This window comes from Pan troglodytes, chromosome 4 (genome assembly GCF_028858775.2).
Source record: "Pan troglodytes isolate AG18354 chromosome 4, NHGRI_mPanTro3-v2.0_pri, whole genome shotgun sequence".
In the NCBI taxonomy this organism is placed as follows: domain Eukaryota; kingdom Metazoa; phylum Chordata; class Mammalia; order Primates; family Hominidae; genus Pan; species Pan troglodytes.
The window spans coordinates 114,256,399-114,277,889 of record NC_072402.2 but is presented as its reverse complement, the minus strand read 5'-3'; the positions used below and the strand labels follow the sequence as shown (position 1 = coordinate 114,277,889).

The 21,491-nt window shown below is 39.5% G+C and overlaps 1 protein-coding gene and 1 pseudogene across 4 annotated transcripts in view; one reads left to right on the top strand and one right to left on the bottom strand.

Moving 5' to 3' along the window:
* The window catches only part of SEMA6A (semaphorin 6A), a 131,301-nt gene that overhangs the window by 4,940 nt on the left and 104,870 nt on the right, over positions 1–21,491 (top strand). The window lies entirely within an intron of this gene.
* LOC104006523 (small ribosomal subunit protein uS11-like) lies at positions 6,927–7,450 on the bottom strand (annotated as a pseudogene).

The following is a 21,491-nucleotide window of genomic DNA, read 5'->3' as shown; positions in this document are numbered from 1 at the left end:
TAGGTAGCTCCTCCTGAATAGACATCTCAAACTTAGGTTTAAAAAACCTAATTCTGTATCTTTCTCCCCCATATCTGCCTTTCTCATAGTCTTCTCCATCATAGTAAATGGCAACTCCATTCTTTGAGTTGCCGGCCCCCAAATTTAGTTCTCCTTGAAGCTTCTCTGTCACACCTACATCCATTGTGGCTGCAATGCTGTTGGCTCCACCTTCGGAATACCTGCAGGCTTCCTTCAGGTGTTCCTCCTCTGTGGCCCTCAAATTGGCCAAGCCATGGTCCTCTCCTGCTAGGTTTTCATGCCAGCTTCCCCACTAGCATTCCTGCCTCTGCCCATTTCTCAACACAGCAGCCAAAACACAGCAGTGATTTTTTTTTAAACTAAACCAGATCAGATCACTACTTTGCTCAGATGTTTTCCCATCTTATTCCAATAAAAGCCAAAGTCCTTCCTATGGCCTTTGCAGCCCCACATGATCTGCACTCAGGTTCCTACCTCTCTGACCTCCACCCCTCGGGCTTGCTTGAATCTGTCAAGCATGGCATATACTTGGGGTCCTTTGCAAGGACTTACTCTTTCATGCCTTGGGATGGTTCTTTCCCCAGATAGCTACATGATTTGCTTCTCATATTCTTCAGGTCTCTGTTCAAATGTCACTTTCTCAGTGAAGCCTTTTGATCCCCTTATTTACTTTACTCTTTCCCACAGCACTCCCCACCTCTTGGCAGTCCTTATTTTTTTCTTAGCATTTTTTCACAGTCTGACAAACTGTATGTTGTCCTTGTTGATTTTCTGTCTTCCACTAGAACATAATGCCATAAGGATAGACATTTTTAGGCTTTATTCACTCTGGCACCTAAAGCTGTGCCTGGCACATCATGGGCCATCCATAACAAGTGTTTGCTGAATGAATAAACAGTGAATCATTTTTGCAAACAACTAGTCTTTATTTTATCTATTTTGTCTGCCTTTGTTTTTCTATGTCATGTTTTTATCAAATGAGACACTTCATGCATGCATGTGTGTGTGTGTACTTCATGCATGAATGTGTGTGTGTGTGTGTGTGTGTGTGTGTGTGTGTACAATCTTCCAAGCACATAGGTGGTATGGCTCATGCATCATTAGTGGAACATTCACTGTGTTGTTTTTCCAGTGGTAGTGATGGATTGGAGCCTGTTCATTCCCACACTCTCACCCAGTCCCCTCCTGTGTCCAAGAGCACACATCTGTGAGACACCTGGTTGTAGCTGGAGGGAGTCTGAGTTAGGTAAAATCAACTTGCCAAGAAACAGAGCTAAGAAGACAGCCAGCATTTGCGGGGATTGAGCTTTTGACCCTGGCCTCATTTGTTCTGCATTCTAACCACTGGCCATAGAACGTTCATGTTTTTTTGGAGTTTGCTAATAGTAGTTTTAAAATTCAACTTTCTATCAGGAGAATACAGCATACTTTATTAACCCATGTTTCTGCCCTGTACCCGTACAGTATATCTGCTGTTGAGGATCCTGCACTTGGAGACAAGAAGACCTGAGTTCCAGACTCTCACTACCTTGGACAAGTCACTTAACTTCTCTGTGGCTGCATTATTTTAATTGAAAATTATAAATAGTAAACCTATTCTTCCTAACTTATAGGATTACTGGGAAAATAATATGAAATCATGAATGTGAATGTATTTAGTGAAATATTACACGCATTCTGGAAATTTGGGAAGTTTGATGTTAACCCCCTCTTTCCCACTCTGGACCCTGGATATAACAGAGATCCTACTTCATCTTCTAAATTATTTTTGGAAGAATATACACTGTTCATGTAGTTTTAGTGTAAATCACATTATGCAACTAAATAATATGTTCAAATTCATTGAAATTGTACAGTTCACCTAGAGCATGGATAGCAACTTTATTAATTAGAACACCTACCATGTCAAGGAAACATTGCTTTCAACATGATCATTAAATCAGGCAAGGTCATAGGAGTACCACTCTGCCAGGAATTAGTTTAAAAGTAAGATAATTGTTTTTGCTCAGTTAAATTCTGAAATAGTTCAAATCAGTGTAACGATTAATGTAGCACAGATATGTCAGGGTGAACCAGGACTAGTAGAAGTTTCCATCTTTGTCATAACAAGGCCAAATTCGTTAGATCTTGTGGCGTGAGGTTAATAAATGTGAAGGGACTGTTGGAGGGAATGTAGTGGACAACTCTAGAGGCATTGCGGAGGTCATGCTTTTTTGACAGACAATGCACGTGGATTTGTTTTGCCATTTACCAACAGTGTGACTTTAAGCCAGTTTCCTTTCTCCTTCAGTTTTCATTTGCAAAGTGCTAGTATGATGATAATGTTATGGTTTTGAGAAGAATAAATGTGCTAACATCTGTAAAATGCATAGCACAATAACATCTGTAAAATGCATGTCACAATGCCGGGCACACAACAAGCAGTCATTCAACATAAGGTATTATTTTTACTTGAGTAACAGTAGTTATGAAAAATGTCCTAGGAATGGATTTTGAAAAAGCAGATAGTACTTTTATTCTGGGGGGCAGGGGAAATAGTACAAAAGGAAATGGCTACGAATCTGTAATATAAAGAGATGATGCAAAAGAAAACAACCTTTGGACTAGAAACAAACATTCATACCATAAACAGGCCATAATGTCATGGGTTTTAAGTTGAGAAGCATGTGAATATATCACTTGCAGGGAAACAGGAAACAGGGAAACTTTGGAATTTGAAATATCACACCCAAAACATGGAAGGAAAAAACCACTATATATAAAAAATAATAATAATAACAAGCAGAGCCTTATATCAAATAGGAGCCCAAGGGATAGTTTTTGAAAAATGATAGCTGTCACTTATTAACATTTTAATAATAAAATGTACACTCTGCACCTACATTTAGAATCTGAAAGCAACTCATAATGACAATTTTAGGGATGAGTTGAATTCCCAAGGACCACACCTGTCTTAGGAGAGAATTCGGCTGCTGATTGGAACCCTTGAGGAGGTTGTGGCTAGGACTTCTACAAGAGGGTCTTCAGGTTGGGCGTGCATCTGCCAGGTCACTCTTCCCTGGCCAAGCTTGAAATCAATTTGGGAGAGTGTGAATCTCCCAGCAAAAGCAAACTACTGCCTTCCACACCAAAGGTAGGAAATAATTGGCTGACCCCAGTAGAGATAGCAGTTATTCTGCTGACAGACACACTACTACAAAACCTGAAATTTGATTCAAATGATAGTCATACAAGTTCTTATCAGTGAGAAAAATCTGACTTCTAAAAGGCACAGCAGAAGGGGAAATAAATTGATGTTATCACCACAATTCCCTGCTACCATTATGTTTTCCAGGAATGCCTCCATGGCTTAGTTAGTTATTTTCAACTAGGAAATAAAATGTTCTCAAACTCTGTAAGAGGAAACAGAATGGAAAGAGTGTGAGATAAATCAGTAATTAACATGCTGCAAGGACCGAAGTTTCAGATCCTTCTTAGCAGCCAGTATGGTGACTTTTGCTTAGAAAGTATTGTTAGTAATAGATACTTCCTCATGCAGCCTTTCAGACTTGAAGCTTTCTTTTAATATTCCTAGGTGCTTTCTAGGAATTTCCAACTAACCTATAATTGTCATCTGTAGAACATTAAATTCAAAGAACCCATGCCAATTAAAAAAATTTAGCAGAAGCAGCTCTAAAGTTGGTGCTGTTTACCCCTTTCTTAGCCCTTCTGCCCCTCTACGCTTCAAAGACCAGCCTTTGGCCATGATTTGATTTGAAGCATTTATAGAACAGAACAGGATCTGGCATTAAATACAATGAAAACATGCCATTGGAAAATAAACATTGTTAGAGACTACGAAGAAATAAAGACTGTATTAATTATGTTTTAATGTTCTATGAGAGTTTTACAGACAAGCTCTCTGTGATGGATCCATTCTTCTTTCCCTGTTCCTATTCCTGATTCGTTTTTAAAGAAAAGTATTCAATCTTTTCATTAATATTGCAGCGACTTCAGCACTTCCCCGCCCCTCCCCCAGACTCCTACTGTCCTTGAATGAGGAAACTGAGAGAATACTGATTGAGCTGGTGAATGGAAACGTTCCTTTCCTGAAAATGGAATGCTTTACAAAAAATTGCATTCCACAAAAAAACACTCAAAACAATTCAACAACTGTCCCTCCTCCTTTCTACCCAGAGAGCCACTTGACTTCATTCACATATTTTGGTTTTTCAATGTATTTGTTCTTAGGCCTAAAATACCCAGGTGGAAAACCATTCTATTAAGCCTTTCACTATTTTAAAAACATGAGCATCTGAGTTTCTAAGAACATTCTCATTCCCGCATAGTGAGCGATAAATAGAAACCAAATTGTTTGTAGCATTCTAAACTCAAGTATATTGGCAGAATGGCAGTGGAGTTGATTTTTATAAGAATACTTGTTAATGGTTTTCGAGATGGATTCTGTGCTAATTCTTCTTGTATCATGAATGATGGCCCTAGCTAGACACTGTCGCTGGGATCTTCATCTATTAATCATGGAGGCTGCTTTCTTATTCGGTTGCCATAGTTTCAGTGCCTCACATAGTGTTGGGGTGTCTTGGGAAAGGTTTGAGATATACTAGGGCTTGCAAGCCTTGCAGTTATTTTGACAGTTGTGCTCTGAAAGACTGAAAACCGCTTCTCGTATAATTCAGTGTTGGATTAAAAGAGGCAACTTCTGAGAGTGTCTCCCTGGACCTTGTTATGTGCACATCCAGCTGGTATTTACTCCAGGATTTGCCTCTTGCTCAGTCTTGCTGGCAAAATAAATAAATAAATAAAAATACAGAACAGAGGCTGATGTCACTTTCATATTTCAACAAGAAAGCAAAGGGACGCAAACTCTTCATTAAGACTATTCACAAATGTGGAGGTAAATGAGGCCATTCATGACTTTGCTTAAAATTTCTGCTCCATAATTTGGCTTTGGCTTTGCAGATTACTAAATAAATAAAATGACATCATGATTGCTGTGTGCCATGTGTTATTTTGGCAATGGAAACATGTAGAGCTTTACTTCAGGTTTAACCTTTCCTTTTTTACACTTGACACTCATTGCTAAGGAGCTAGAGACCATTTTACTGTATTTTGCAACAAAAGGCTCATACATTTTGGACTGTAGGTCTACTGCTTTGTCAACTCGTGAATAGTATATGAACATTTTTCAATTATTTAATAATTTCAATATTTTGCTATTTTTTTTTAGGTTTGTGACTTTAGAGTTGATTAGAAAATGTTCTCCAGTGGTGTATATATTGTGTGACTTGGTCAAGAAAGGATTTGGGGAGTAAATTGCTGTAAGAGGGTGATACACATACACACATTCTGGCGATTTATGTGCTTCACATGTGATGCAGAACACAGCTTGCTTCTGGTTGGCAAATTTGGCCTTGTGCAACGGATAGTGGTACACTTCATGTTTCAGTTTCCATTTCTCAAGTGGACTTTCAAGGACTCCTACCAGTCTAAGCCAAGCAATTTGATTCCTTTGTAGATTAAAACATAAAATAATCTCACACTGGAAGCAAACAGTGTTGAATTCAAGACATGCAAAGCATAAGTGAAAATCTAGGCTGATTTAGAAGAAGAAACTTTGAATTCCTTACAAATGGGACTAATCTAGAAAATTAGTCATTTTTTTCCTTTTTACTAGAAAATGACTAGTTTTTATTTCAGAGTGAGCTTCAAAGCAGCGTTTTAAATTTCTCCAGATCCAGCCTGCCAACATTTTTGTGTAAGATCAACAAGCATTTTTAATGCACGTGCCTATTTTGTTGACCCATCCCTTACCCAACCACATTAAAGGATTGATTTTAGAGGCCAATAATGTGAAGTAAATTAAAAGGATAACATGGCCTTAATTGCTACTGGTTTCACCAGGCTTCTAGGCACCGGAATTTCTGGTGGAGAAACACTTTAAGTGTCACAGCAGTTTTTGATCATGTGGTCTGGCTCACCCAGAGGCTTCAATTATCTCCCAGCCCTTCTCCACCTCCCCTCAGATATCTCTGAGAAGCAAAGAAAATGTGCATTTGTAAATTCAGTATTATGGACCCCTGATTATTTGGCAGGGTAAGAAAATAGGTTCTGTTCATTTTACAGTATTCGCATGGGCTAGATGTTTAAACAACAACAAAAGACATGGAATGGAGGAGAACAGTGGGAGTAAGATCAAAGCTTTTTTCATTAAAAAGAATTTTGTTGAATTGAGTTCATTCTCTCAAATGATAACAAGATTGTGATTACTCTTGGGTGTCGGGTTAGACACAACATTGCACACGTAGCTTAAGAAAAGTAAAAAGTACTTTTTGTGTAGATGTCAGTCAAATACAATGTGGACTTTAATTAACCTTAATTAATGATTTCTGATTACAGATTTTCTTTTGTGTGCCTTGGAGGCTGTATTTAGGTAGAGTATTTTCAGCCAGTAGTGACATGAACTTGCTTCCTTTGTCTTGCCATGCAAACCACACTAGATTCTCATTACAATGAAAAATGTGATTCTGCATCATTTCAGAATGGTCATACAGAGAATGAAATATCACTTGGGGAACAACTGAAATTTGTAAGTGGTGTGGAGTATTTGAATCTTCAGAGGAACCATTCCTAATTTTAAAGGAATTTACCTATCAAAATTGCTGATATTTACTGGCTTCTGGCTGGATTTGAGGCCATTCCTTCCAAAGATTGAATGGGATTTTGAGTGGTGCCCCAGTTCTTTCAAATAAAAGCATACTGCAGAAGTGCTGGACCTAGCAGCATTTCCTTTGCCCAAGTGTACCCTTTATAAAGTACTAAACATAGCAACTAGGGAATATTGTAGACACTGTAGAGAATGGGGCCTTTGTTTTTCATGAAGGGAATTTATTAACAAAATATTTTGAGGAGTCTTGTCTTGTTCACAGATGGTGACCACGGCAACCCCCCTTCCTGTGGGTGCTGTCAGAGAGGATGGGGGGGACGTCCTCAATCCGCCCCATCTTCATACCCGAGGGGGCAAGGGCTCTGAGGGCCGACTGGGCCCCAGGTCCAGGGGTCTTTGTCCTATTTCCTCCTGTGGCCCGGTGTTTGATGTGTAAGGCAGTAATACCCAGTTCCTTGCACCTCTGAGTCATATCCTGGGCAGCCAACGTAGCAGCATATGGCAAAGATTCGTCTCGGTCTGCCTTCACCTTCATCCCACCAGTCACACGGCAGAGGGTTTCTTTGCCAGAAAGATCAGTGACATGGACAAAAGTGTCATTGAAGGATGCAACGATATGGCAGACACCAAATATGTTTTCTCCGTCAGCCACCTGAGGTCAGAGGCTGATGACCTGTTCTTCCTTTTCCTTCCCCTTTCGAGGTGCCATTTCTGCACGTTGTCTCCAGACTCCACACCGGAAAAAGTGGGCCTTATTTTTGATTAAAAGTACTTTTTCCTGTGTCATGAGTTTTAGAACAAATATCAAAAACCTGAATTAGGATGTTAATGTGCTATTTACATTCAACTTTTAACTAGAGGGTCTAATAAAGGTTAGATATGATATATTAATGCCAATTTATGAATTATATTTCTCTGTGAACAATTATTTTGTAGCTTATACAAAACCCTAATAGCATATAACCCATCTAGTTTAGTGTAATTATGCTTATGAATTATAAATGCTTAGCTTTTACAATTAGACTTACTGATCTGTAGGCACCTTAATGAGAAATTACTGAAATTAAATTGATTCGTAATATTTGCTGTACTGTGTTCCAGGGTAGTGGTTGTCTAAAATAATTTTTAGAGTATGTGTCTGACTGCATAGCAGTATGGCTTTATTTTTAATAGAAAAAAAGTCCTCCCTGTTGCATGATCCCACCTTTGTCCAAGGAGGAGATGTCAACAGTTAGAAAGAGCAGAGTAGTTTCATATGTAGCCAAGAGAAAAGGTAACACATCTTTTGGATACTTTTTTTTTAAATTATAAAGGGATGTTCAGAGTACAGGGAAAGGTTTCTATTAAAAAGTCAACTTTTATCTACAAGGTGTTTCCTCTCAGTTGTGATGAGGGGAAGTTCAACATGTTGAATATGCTGGTTAATTAATTCTCCAGGGATATCTCCGAGGGTGGTGCTTTCGTTTTCATATTTTGTTGTGTCAAAAACACAAAACCTGTTAATATTGCCCAAACACATCCGTTCCCAAGAATTAAAAGGACAATGTAATTGCCTTTGCTGCTAGAAAACAGCTACATCCAGTTCTCTAGCAGATCTTCCAACATGCCAGGTGTATAAGACAAGCCTTTGAAATGTTGTGAATAACTTGACATTATCACATTGTTATTGAAATGCAAATTCTGCGTAGAACATGAAAGAGTTTTAAATGTACGAATAGGACAATGCATGTCATCAACCATACCTAGTCTTAACTTGCTTGTTCTGTGGAAAGTAATCATAATGTATTTGCATCTTTTATTGTTTTTCCTTGGCCATGTTTAAAGTGCTCAACACACCTTCCTGGGTGGCACCTTGTTGGGGAGAGAATAGATTGGCTCCCAGCTTTGAGGTGTTTAGATAGGGCTGTTTTGCCCAGTAAGGAGATAACGTTTCCCCAAATGAGTCTTGCTGAGTTCTACATTAGAATTAGAAGTCAGCTTACTGACCGTATTTAATGGTGTTATTATTAATAATAAAGACTACTTATATAGTGCTTGTATTTTTCAAAATGTGTTTATAAACATTGCCTTATTTCATCTTATCACAACCCTCTAGGTTAGGCAGGATAGGTATTATTATGCCCAATTTAAAGATGAGATAACAGGTTCAAAGAGGTCAAGTAATTTGCCTAAGAGCACACCTCTGGTAAGGGAAGGGCGTGGACAAGGTCCCCAACCATATGAATCTGAGTTTTGTGCTCCTCCATATAGCTGTGTTGTGTACTCAATATTTAAAATTAAAAAAAATTAACATTGTCCAATCATAGTTCTCACATTTTTCCTATTACACAGAAGTGAGTCCTGACATAGAACAAGTTTAGAAGTAGCTTTTTGAGGATTTCATCTGAGGCTTTAGTGCAACCGGGACCTAAATTCCTACTTCTCAGTGAAATACCATTGCTAGGAGGGGACACTCACTGTCTCTGGAGGTTCTTAGAGAGTCTTGAGCCAAAATCACCCTAAGAAATATCAAATGGCAAATGGTAGGTGATTTTATTTGGGATTCTAGTCCTATTTTATGGTCGGGATAAAAATAAATAGTTACATAAGGGTGGCAGTTTTGACCCTGGCGCAGGGTAGAACTGGAGGGACAGAAGGTTGAATTAGATACTCTGTCAGGAATATCCTCCTGAGGCTTGCAACTCATACGTATAAAACAGAAACACGTTTTTAGCAAGGAATGAAATAGACTGCATGGCACAACCTAAGTGGATCTTCCCTCTGACAAAAGTCATTGTACTCTGGTTCAGGCTACTAGATCTAGTGAAAGCAGCAGCTCAATTTAATTCAATAGGTAATTTATTTAGCACCTACTCTTGGCAAGGAAAAGTTCTACACACTGCAGAGATGCAGCGATGAACTAGTTCAGAATTTACTGGCTGTGTACCTACTGTCGGCCCACATTTCAGTGAAGTAGGTAGAGATGTGAAAAGTCTTTCTAGTCTAAGGCCTGACTATTCTCTGTCCCAAATGCAGAATGCAGAAGATGCTAAGAAGGCCAAAAGTGGCTCTGTCCAGCTGGGAGGTCAGGCTGGGCTCCATTGAAGGAGGAAGCATTTCAATTGCGGAGTGAGGTCTCCGTATTTGGGAGGCAAGGGGGAGGAGGAGCAGTGGGGTGAAGGGAAAGGCAGGAGTAAAGCCCAGAGGTGGGGAATGTAGGACTTGGCCCCCGAACAGCAAGGGGCCTCCTGGTGACTGACGCACAGGGACAAGGTGATGTGGGGAAGCCCTGAAGACAGAGGAGGCATTGAGGCAGCTTGTGGAGGGCTCTGCCCAGGGTGCTGCAGGTGGCTGAAGCTTTTCAGCAAGAGGATGATGTCACCAGATCCGTGTTTTAGAAGTATAAATCTGCTAGGACTGTGAGTTGAAAAAGGAAACAGATTCTGGGTATGTTGGCATGGTACAGCCAACAGGATTTGGGGCCAGTTGGATGTGTGGGGTAAGGGAGGGGAAGGAGTAAAAAATGGTTCCAAGGTATCACCTCTGGGGAGCTGAGTGGATGGTTGTGGCATTGGCCAGGACAGGAACCCAGGTTTACAGACAAAATATTTAATTAACTGCTGTCATAAACCGTATTTAAGTGACACATAATAAGCAAAACACCAAAGTCCAACACCTAGTTGCAAGGCTCTTGTACTGGTCCGAACCCCGAGAGCGCACCAACAAACAACACAAGGCGGCGCTGTTTTAATGAGCGCCTGGGTGCAGGCGGGCTGAGGCCTAAAATGGCGTCAGCCCCAAGTGAGGACGGGGCAGGGGTTTTATAGTCTTCTCTAAACAGGAAGTGTCCCAGTCTGACTGTAACTGCTACGTGGTACCCTGACGGCCTCTCTCAATCTCCAGGGGGTACCTGTCTTCCGGCCAGCTGTCTTCCTGGTTCTGCTATCTGGGCGACGCACCAGGCCTTGGGGACTGGGCCTGAGGAGGGAGGAGTTATTCATCCCCCCAAGCTTCCAGGCTGGGGGAGAATCTTTCACTAGTCCTATTGTGCTCACCCTCAGCTCTTCACAAAGACTGCTGAAATTTTTGAGTGTGTTTAAACTGTAGCATTTGGTCTTGCAGTTGGGACCACTCTTCAACTTTAGGGAGGTTCATACCATAATATGAGGTGGCTAATAGGAGGAAGACGGAAGCACATTCATTGCATCTATAAAAACCACTGTTAAAAATGGGCAGGAGGACCAAGCGCTAAATGATCTGTTCATGTAAAAATCGGGGCATATATGGAGCCACCTAGTTCCTGTTTATTTCATTCCAAACAATTTTACTTTATGAAAGTTTTTAAATTCTGAAATTAGATATACATGTGTTCTCCCTCTCCCCCCGGCTCAATGTTGGGCATATTTATATGAGTGTTTGTCTCTTAAATTGCCACGTGCAACTGAGGTGTTGCAGACGATGTAATTCACAAAACAAATAACGCTTAAATTGTGTTGTTTATTTAATAAGACAATGTTAATCAGACAGCTAGGCCTTTTTTCTTTTTTGCTGCATTGTGCTAAAATTGAACACCGCTTATATAGTGAACAGGAAAGTGTGTTTAGTGATATTTTACTTAGGAATAAGTAAATCTTCATTGCACAGATGATTGGGGAATCACAAATTTCATTGTATGGTTTCAACCTTTAGATAAATGTTGATACAGTTGTCCAGAAGAATCTTTCGATGACTCTACTAGTTTAAAATAATAATTATACTATTTAAAAGAATCCTTAAATGATGGGTATTCTCTAAAGCATGCGGGGCTTAAAACCTAGATGATGGATTGATAGGTGCAGCAAACCACCGTGGCACATATATACCTATGTAACAAACCTGCACATTCAGCACATGTATCCCAGGACTTAAAGTAAAAGTAAAAATTAAAAAAGATGGGTATTCTATATTTATCTTTCATGTTACATTTTTCTTTGTGGGGTTTCTAAATAAAACTTGTAACATGAATGTTTTATTCTCATTCTGTATTTTAAAAAGAAGCTGAGTAACAAAAGGAAAACAAAACAGGATTGGAAAATCAACTATTTTCAGGGGGCTTTAACAAACTGAATAGATAGGTTCTAGAGAACCTTTATGAAACTGTTTGGATGTCTTATTTTAAAGGCATATTAGAAGTAAACATTAAGGAACGATTTGATTTTTAAAAAATGTTGGGACACCATATTTGAGTTGGTATCATAATGCCGAGAAACCGAATTATAGATTATTTATCTATTACGTGCCACATTATTGCATAGTTGTGCTATCGCTTGTTTCTAACTTTACTTGGAGGCTGCCCTCTAGTGTTACTGAATCTCAGCACAACCACTTTTGTTTAGATCCCCTGAAAGGTGACAAAACACACAGAATGCTACCATCTAGTCAGCAGCTAGAGTGTTAAGTTTATGATACATAGTTTGAAAGATTTTGAATAAATTAAAATGTGCACATCACCAGTGCTCTTGATGGCATAGAAGACAGCATTGGAAAAAACACACACCAATGACTGTGAATTGAAGCCATGTCCGGAATACCAAGTCTAACACAGGTTTTAGGACTACCTTAACCAATTAACTTCACTTTTATTTTCTATTTTGTATGTGCAAAAAAGCTACATGTGATAAAATAAGCTCTCTCTAAATAAGGCTATAAGAACTTTAGTTTGAATAAAAATTATAAGTATTAAGAAAAGCACTTTGGGAGGCCAAAGCAGGCCAATGGCTTGAGGTCAGGAGTTTGAGACAAGCCTGGGCAACATGGCGAAACCCCGTCTCTACTAAAAATACAAAAATTAGCCAGGAGTGGTGTCTCATGCCTGTAATCCCAGCTACTTGGGAGACTGAGGCACGAGAATCGCTTGAGCCCAGGAGGTGGAGATTGGACCACTGCACTGCAGCCTGAGAGACAGAATGAGACTCTGTCTCAAAAAACAAAAAGAAAGTATTTCAGCCACCATTGGGTGGGATGTGTTTGACCAGACAGCCTCAAAATTTATGATATAATTAGTCCTCAGAGAGGAGTTCTCAAACTTCAACACATTTTTCTATTACAAACCTTCAAAGAGTAGATCCAAGCACTTTAAAGATTATTCTCTAAAGATATTAAGAAGAGAAGCACACCCTGCAACCTAAATGGTGGTGTTAAGTACTTTTCTGACAGTAGTGCCAACTCTGCTTTTTCTTGGATGAAGAGTAAGCATACTCCAGAGTCTGCAGAAAGTGGGGAGAGTAAATTTCAGACACAGTAGCTATTTTTTTGCATGTATAATGATGGCATTCTCAGTGGATTATGAAGGTAACGTTGCAACACTCCAAGTACATCCAGCTTACAGCAGCAGAGTGACTGACATGTATTTCATAAAAATGGTTACTGGTAACAGTGGTTTTCCAAAGTTCTGAAACTCAGATCAGGAAGAACAACTAAAATCATATTAGCGCTACACACACACAAAATGAAGCTGAACACCAAAATGACACTTGGAAGTCAGCTTTTCTTCTAGAGGGGTGTTATGATAGAGTAGTTACAAGTATGGGCTCTGGAGGTTGCTATTCTATTGGCTGTGAGATCTTGGGAACATTAGTTAACATCTCTGTACCTCATATTCATCATCTGTAAAGGGGAAATACTAATGGTACCTACCTCATAAAGGGAGTCTGATGATTAAATGAAACAATATGCACCAGAATGATGTCTGGTACATAAACACTCAATAAAAATTAGCTATTAATATTTGACACCAAACCTTCCTAATACAATTAGCTAAATTCAATGTTTTTGTCACCAGCAGGATATGGGTTCTTGACAAGTAAAACTAAAAAGATGATGAGGAGATGACAGTGTCCAGATGAATCTTTCTGCCAGTTTCTGTCTTTTTGTGTTCTTTTGTGTGTCAGAGCATGGTTTAAAATAACTGAGTAAGTAATCATTATTTCATTTTATTTAGGAAATATAGTACATGCCTACTATGTGCAGAGTGCTAAATTAGATCTTATTGGATATTTCTAAAATATTAAATAAGGCATTAGGAGTTAGGTGACTATGTTTTGCTACAGCTGTTATTTGCCTTTGTTGGGCCGAGTGCCCAGTTAGGAGCCTATGTTTATCAGGCCCATGGTGCCTTGAGCTATAGCCTTCCTGTCTTCTGTTCTCAGAGGAAGAAACTCTGAGGTCATAATATCAAGTGTTTCCTCACTGGGTGAGTTTTCTGAATGCAGTGTTTAGATTGTAGGTAATGTAGAGTGTGTATTTGGAAACACAATACTCAGGGATTTTCACTAACAAAGAGGGCCCAAAGATCTCTGTCAATTAATTAGATTTTTTTAAATATGTATTTATCTTTTAGAGACTGGTCTCCTTCTGTTGCCCAAGCTGAAGTGTAGTGGCATGGCATGATCATAGCTTACTGCAGCCTCGAGCTCCTGGGCTCAAGTGATCCTCCTGAGTAGCTGGGATTACAGGTGCACACCGAGCCTGGATAATTTTTACAATTTTTTTTTTTTTTTTTGAGGGGGGTCTTGCCATGTTGCTCAGGCTAGTCCAGAACTCCTGGCTTCAAATGGTCCTCCTGCCTCAGCCTCCCAAGTAGCTAGGATTACAGGCATGAGCTACTGCACCTGGCTCTGTTAACTTAATGTCTGACTCAAAACCAATGTATAGATACAAACAAGTTTATTTTATATAATAAAACTTTGTTATATGTGGCATTAACTCCTCGTACCAATAAACTGAATTTTCAAATTGAGTCATGGGGTTTAAACACTTGTCTTTCACAAAACCAAACAGCTGAACCGCTAAACAGCAAAGTGGATAGATTGGAAAGTAAACCCCTATTCTGAGCCTGCCTTCACCCCTACTTCACTGAGGTGTAATGAGGAGATAGAAAAGAAGTTGGGTGAGTCAAGAAGAGAAACAAGGGCTGATCATTAGCTCTCAAGCAAACAAGAGTTAATTTTGGCTTTATCCATTCTAGTTTACTCAGGTGGGCACAGCCTGATTCACAAAAATAAGGCACTTGTTGGTCAGGGGTTAGGGAATGTGCTCACAAAAGCTTGGAGACTGGGTGTCTCTGGAGCTGGATAATGGGAACTGGGGCCCCTCCTTCCCGGTGGCAGAGAGGATTGTGTTCATTTGGTATTTACCCAAAGTCAGAACCATCTGACAGCTGTTTGGTGTTTCTTGTGAAATGGACTTGGACCCTGACCAGATGCTAGTGGACAGATGTTCACAACACAAAAGGCTTCATCAAAATAGGCACTAATTGGCACCCTCCTGACAATCTCAACAAATAAGGCAGGAATGGGCTGTATCTGCTGTTGACCATCTCAACGCCCAAGCCTGCCTTTCCTGGCTTAGGGAGGAGGCCCTGTTGGGGAACTGAGCTTTCTCCATAGCCAGAGATTTTTGGTTCCAGGGCTTCTTGACGTGAAACTCCCAAAAGGTATTGAATATTTGTTTTATATGTATATATGCTTGTATGCATATACTTAATTGAAACCTTTTAAGAAGGTAGGCCAAGGAAGGATCATTTGGACTTCACCACCCACCTCTCACCAAAGCAAGTCTTAAAATGCAGAATTTTCTCCACAAAGTTGGTTTCTATGCAGTAGTTTTTGAACAAATACTTTATACAAATTGTTACATATTATCTTCATATGAACCCCTCCAAATAAATGTGTGTATTTTATTTTATCTGTGATGTAGTTTTGTGCAAATATTTTTGCTAAATGGATTTTAAAAACCTAAAGCTCTTTTAAAGTGGATATTTCAGGGGCAAACTGGTTTGACTATGCCCCATAAATCATTAGATAGGGCTTGCTCCTACTTGTACAGGATAAAATTAAGTTTGATTTCAACAGTTCAACTGTCTTTTTAGTGCTAGAGACACTTTTTGAGTAAGCATTCTCTCCTCTTTTTCCTCTGAATTTTGCAAGTTGAGAACAAACTCTAACTCCTGGCTTATTATTAATACTATTGGAATCTGTTACCAATCTATGTGCCGGCAAATAATAATTCTTTCTAAGGCAGGATGTAGTTTTACAATGCATGGTTTAAAACACTTTTACTGATGTTACTGTTTATTACTGTTTATTACAGTAGAAAGCCCTTTCCTACTATAGGGCTCTCTGTGGCCCTCCTCCCATCATTACCTATTGAAGCCTCCTTTTTCCCACTCCTCTCCAGGAATACGGATTTAAGAACGATCCATGCTCCACTACAGATATTTCCAAAACACAATCTGTATTAACCCAGGCTGGACACATTTTATCAGTCATTTCTATAATTATTTATTTAAAAAAATGATATACATGGTTGCTGTATCGCATGGAGTGTGAGAAGCTATCTTATCATGGTACTATTCATCCTGGTTGAAAGGATGTTGGTTTTTTCCCCCCTAACATCTCACTCTCAGGATTTCTCTGGACCAGGAATCCACCCCCTCTTTCCCATTCTCTAGTGTGGCTCCTGCTCCTTTGAATGAAAGGCTGCTCTGACTAAAGGAGCTAGAATATGCCCAGCAACCAAGGCCGGGTACTATTGAGTCCATTGTTTGCTCCCAGCACTGTGGAGCCAAATCTCATTTTATAGCACAGTGTGTTCTAGGAATTCCACTTCATCAGTACAACAGACCTTCTCTAATGCCTTCCTATTTTCCCCATTTGCTGCTGTCACAGGCAGCGCCACACAGTCCTGTGGCAGGCAATTATAATTCACTTTTCTCCAAGGCTCTGCTCTCCCCCTTTTGCAAGGGACCACAAGGCATCAGCTGCCATATTAAATAGACGCTAATGACACCAAGTGTGAGCCGCCAGAGCTGTGGTTGTGATGGTGTGTTTAAGATTTAATCCCTTTGAGGGACTGAACCTGGAGTTCAGAGGTGGTTTCACTGAGGTTTATAAGAAATTTGGCTAAGATTATACTTAATGGATTTTCAAGTACTGAAAGGTATTTGTGTTTAAAGTGAATATATTAATAAAACTTTCCAAACACAGTCACAAAAAATAGATCTGATACAAAATTATGTAACGTATTATTCAAAGTAATATAATGTAGTTGTCTAATAATAATATATTGTATGTGCATATGTGCTGTATGTACTCATTTTCCCTCTATAGTTTTCTAAGCGGTTTGCTTTTTTCTAAATGGAGAAGTGTCCTTTGGTGACTCAAAAAGATTCTGGGGAATGAGCAAATGCTCCCTAGAGCAGGGCCAACTCCTCTTGGGCCCTTGTCTGTGCTAGAAGATGCTTTTCTCCTGGAGACAGGATCGCCATCATTAGTAACTTATCCCTACACCCAATCCACAAAAGATTTTACTCTTTAAAATTTTCCAGCATATTTTGGCAATGGTGGAATGAAAATGTATTCGTTTTTGTCACATCTGGCAACATTTTGGCACCTCTTATGAAATTATCTTCTATTGGATTTGTAAAAGTGCCCCATTAGTAACACTTTCTGTAAGTGTAAATAAGCTTTTCCATAGCTGTCCCTTCACCAAAATAGATCGGTTTTGAACCTTCCTGCCAGTACAGAGGATGTGGCCTGATGCTCCCTCCAAGACGGTGGCTGTCTCACCTTCATACTGCCCGGGCTGCTTAACTAAATTGCTCCATGGCCTTGTGTAGCTATGCTGAAGGATGGAGAAGAGCGTCCCTTTAATGAACCCGGAGTATTTCATTTATTACCAAATCATCAGTTGACCCAGAGAGTGGCCAAGTAATTAGTACAAAGTTTTGCAGAGCTTTTTTATACGCACCATCTCATTTCATTCCCATAGTCCTCTGTGGCACCTGCCTTTACCCTGGCTTGGAAAAATAGAACTTCTCCTCTTGACTAAAAAGATAGTCTGTGTAAAGTTATGTGTTTTATCACTTTACCCAAATATTGTTCTTCATAATTTTCAACTTAACACACTAAAACATACTGAAAAAAAATGATTGACTACAAAATCCTTTTTTAAAGGAAATGTGTACATCAGAGGAAGCGTTAGGCCATAAATACTGTTATTTTATACACTCTAGGACATTTTAAAGAGCAAGAACAAGCCTAAAGCTTACCTTGCAGTGCTCTCCAGGTTAATCAGTGATTCTTTGACTAGTGTCAGTGACATTTGGTGGGTAGTGATTGGCATGCCTGTATTTTCCTTTGTCACCATTTCTTCAGGTTCATGTAGAAAACTGCAGTCAGAATCTACAGACAAGATCCTGTGACTGGTTCTCAGGAGAATCCTTGTGACAAACATCTGGCAGATATGTTTTAAAGTCCTACGATAGCTGTCAGAAAGTTGATGGCTCCTGATACGTTACATTGTCAGTCCGGACACACTAATTCTTTAGTGGGATTATTGATGTTGTTGTAGCACATCTGTGTTTAATTGCAGACAGGAAGCTGAAAGAGAAAGCTTGTTGTGATTACAACCTCTGAGATACCTATTATATCTGAACTTAACAATCAGGTCAAAACTTAGTGGTGGGTGGGAACGAAAAGATGTCCGCAAATGAAACTATGTGCATGGGAGAAGAGACTGCATGTCACTGACCTGCAGAGAAGCCAGTGCCTGGGTTCAAATCCACCACTCTCTAGCTGTGTGACATCAGGCAAGCTCCTTAACCTCCTTGGGCCTCAGTTTCCTCCTTTGTAAAATGGAGTAGTAATAGCATCTGCCTTATAGGGTTGCTGTGAGGATTAAATTAGTCCATATGTATACATTCTCTTGAGTGCCCATTACATCATAAGCACTAGATAAGTGTTTCCTATTTTTACATTTCCCCCCAAATCTTCTGCTTTGTAAAGGTAAATCTTCTGCTGATAGAGGATGAGCTGCAAAGAGAATGTGTGTGTGTGTGTGTGTGTGTGTGTGTGTGTGTGTATGCTAAGACTATCATGCAGAATTGATTCTACACTTGTAACACGGGCATATTTGGCTGTTGTTGCCTACGTTATCCATTTTGACACCTCCCCTACTCTCAAAGCCCCTGCATGTCACTCGCTTCCTCTGCTTTTCCCCTTCAGATTATTTCACCCATGTTCTATTTGGTCATGACCTGTACGTGTACCTCATCTAAGTGATGCTTTATGAATTCCATAAAGCCACTCATCTTTGAGGTCTCCAAGAACAGAGACTATTCCCTAATGATCCTTTTGTGCAGTGTTAGTTGTTAAATGTGCTAACGGATGCCAACGTTTGAAAATGGTGCTGATCCATGACCTCTTCTGACAATGTTAGATTCCTATCCTTCAGAGTGAGAATTTTAGGCATGAGGCTGCTTGAGGTACTGGGTTGCCCAAGACAAACCTGATCTCCAGGGCTGAAGTATGGGCATCTATGAATCAATGCCCATCAGGTGATTGTGATGATCAGTCAATATTGGGAGCCTCTGATTTAATTAATCATCCTGAGAATAATGTTCCTTATGTGTAAGGTTATTAGAAAGCCAAGTTTTCTCTCAGAGTTTTGGTGCAGATCAAATGATGTCCTGTTTTTACAAAGCCTGAAGCCCAGGTAAACCTAAAGCACTGTTATTACTGTTATTACTGCAGAGCACCTGTGTGCTGTGGAAGGTCCCCAGGCTACAGGGTGCAGAGATGTCCACTGGGCACATGCTGACAGATCCTTCAAAAAATGGTACTTACAGAAGATTAGATCAACATTTCTGGGAAAAGCATCTCTTTTGCCTTCTCATTGGTTCAGTAAACCCAGTTAAAGGCAAAGTTTCCAGCCCTCAGAGCCAGCCATGGGATTCCTGTATCATTAGATATTGTTAACATTAGCACTTTTGGAGTATTATTTCACAGACATGGTTTCAATGTCCAGAACCAAAAGGTGGAGAAATGGTGTCAGATAACCTTAGAGAGGATCATTTTCTTGGTAATCTCTCCTTTCTTAAAATAAACTAGATATTGCTGACAATGTGAAATTTGTGACGAACCTTCAGTAGATATGTTGATTTTGCTTTTAAAATAAAAACCAAGGATGCTTAGAAGTAGTCATAAGAGGAAATATTTTGAAAATGAATGACCTAAAATAATCAATGGATATGTATAACATTTATATTTTAAAATGACAATGACTGTGATTTAAAGTGCCTCTAAAAAATTAACTCTTTAACCATCAGTCCCTTTCCACTCAAATCCTAAAGCAATGCAGTTTCACATTTTCTGCTTGTACAAGGTTAGGATCCATCACTGACTCAAACATGATCATTTAGATGACCATTTAGAAGGCCCAAGAGCAATGTAACTGGCATTTCTGGGTCACAGCTAATTGAATGGAATGTGTGCTGTGACCAATCGTACAGGTAGCACTTTGGCAAAGAGGTGTTTGTGAAAGTGCATAAGTATCGTTTGTGCGTTCTGATTATTGTTTGTATACTACTAAATGCCCTGAAAAGTGTTATAATTTGTACATAGTATGAATGATTTGGTGGAGGGAAACTCCCTTGTGAATTTTGTATAAAGAGTATACTGCATTCCTGTTGTCACCAGAAAAGTACTGATATGGCACATTCTGTTAACAGTAATTGGATATGTATGCCTTGTTAGAAGAGAAGAGGGTAATTTCCCACTTATTATAAATAAAATTATTCTTATTTCATGTCTCCTGTTTCCACCTCTGTTTATATTTTGTTTTGTCTGGGCAATGTTGGTGGAGATGAAAAGAAAATTAGCTTCTCTAACCTGCAGTCAGAGGATAGACAACCGTGGGTCCCTGGGGTTTTAGCTTGAGCTACCTCCATACCAGCTCCCCATTCTTGTTTCCCCTTCCAAATCCATGAGGGCTTTATGGTAGTCTGGTCTTCTCCAGGAGATAAGCATGATCAAGATCCTCCTGCTTCTAATCTCTCCTCTGCAGGCTTCAGTGCTTCTGTTCTAGTGCCGAGCTCTCCATACGCTATGGGAGGGTATGGAATGGGGGAACTTATTCCATTATGAATGCTCACCTCTCTGACTCCAAGAGAAATTTTTATTTCTAGATTCAGGCCCTCAAATGGTAGAGGCTTATAAAGACTTGTAAAGTATGCTTTTAGTAGGTCCCTGGCGATATTAAGGGAATTTAGCATGTGATGTTTTTTCCATCTAGGTTTTAAGAGATGATTTATCAGGTCCATTTTGTTGTTTGCTTACAGTGATTTTTATTTGTATTTTTCGTTGATTCATCAGAGAGCCTGAAAAGTGCTTATTTGGTCTTTCCATCAGCTAGCACTGAGAACCTTTAAATCAGTGGTTTAGAGTACTCTATCTACAAGATCATGCTTTACTTGTTGTATACTTCTTTCTGGAAGTAGAAATTGCAGATAGAGAAGGCCAGGCCTCTCCTATTATTTTTTAGTTTCCAAGGCAGCATTCATTTAAGCATAGCATTTAAAATGATATTGGATAATGCCATTGGATAAAACCCTTTTGCAGAACAGAACTGTGCAAAGCAATACTGTTTTAAGGTGAATTGAAGCCATCCAGGCAGAGAGAATAAGGTTTTCTTCTTATCTCTTCTGTTGACTTGGTCTAATCTGTGGGCAGTTGTTCCTTCGCCTCAATTTTCCCATTGGAAAGGGGATTTTTGGAAACATATCTTAAAACTCTTGAGCTGAAGAAGCTATATCAGTGAAAAATGTGTTGTTTAAACACAATAATAACTTTTCCGTGGTATGCAGCATTATATTTATACACCATAAGTTGAGAAAAGCCTTGAAAGTAACACAAATACCAAGAAGCCTGTTTTATAATTCCTGACTCCCAGAAACCCTGAGATGTATTCACAGCCTGTAGTCACCCTCCAGAACCCAAGCAGGACCTTG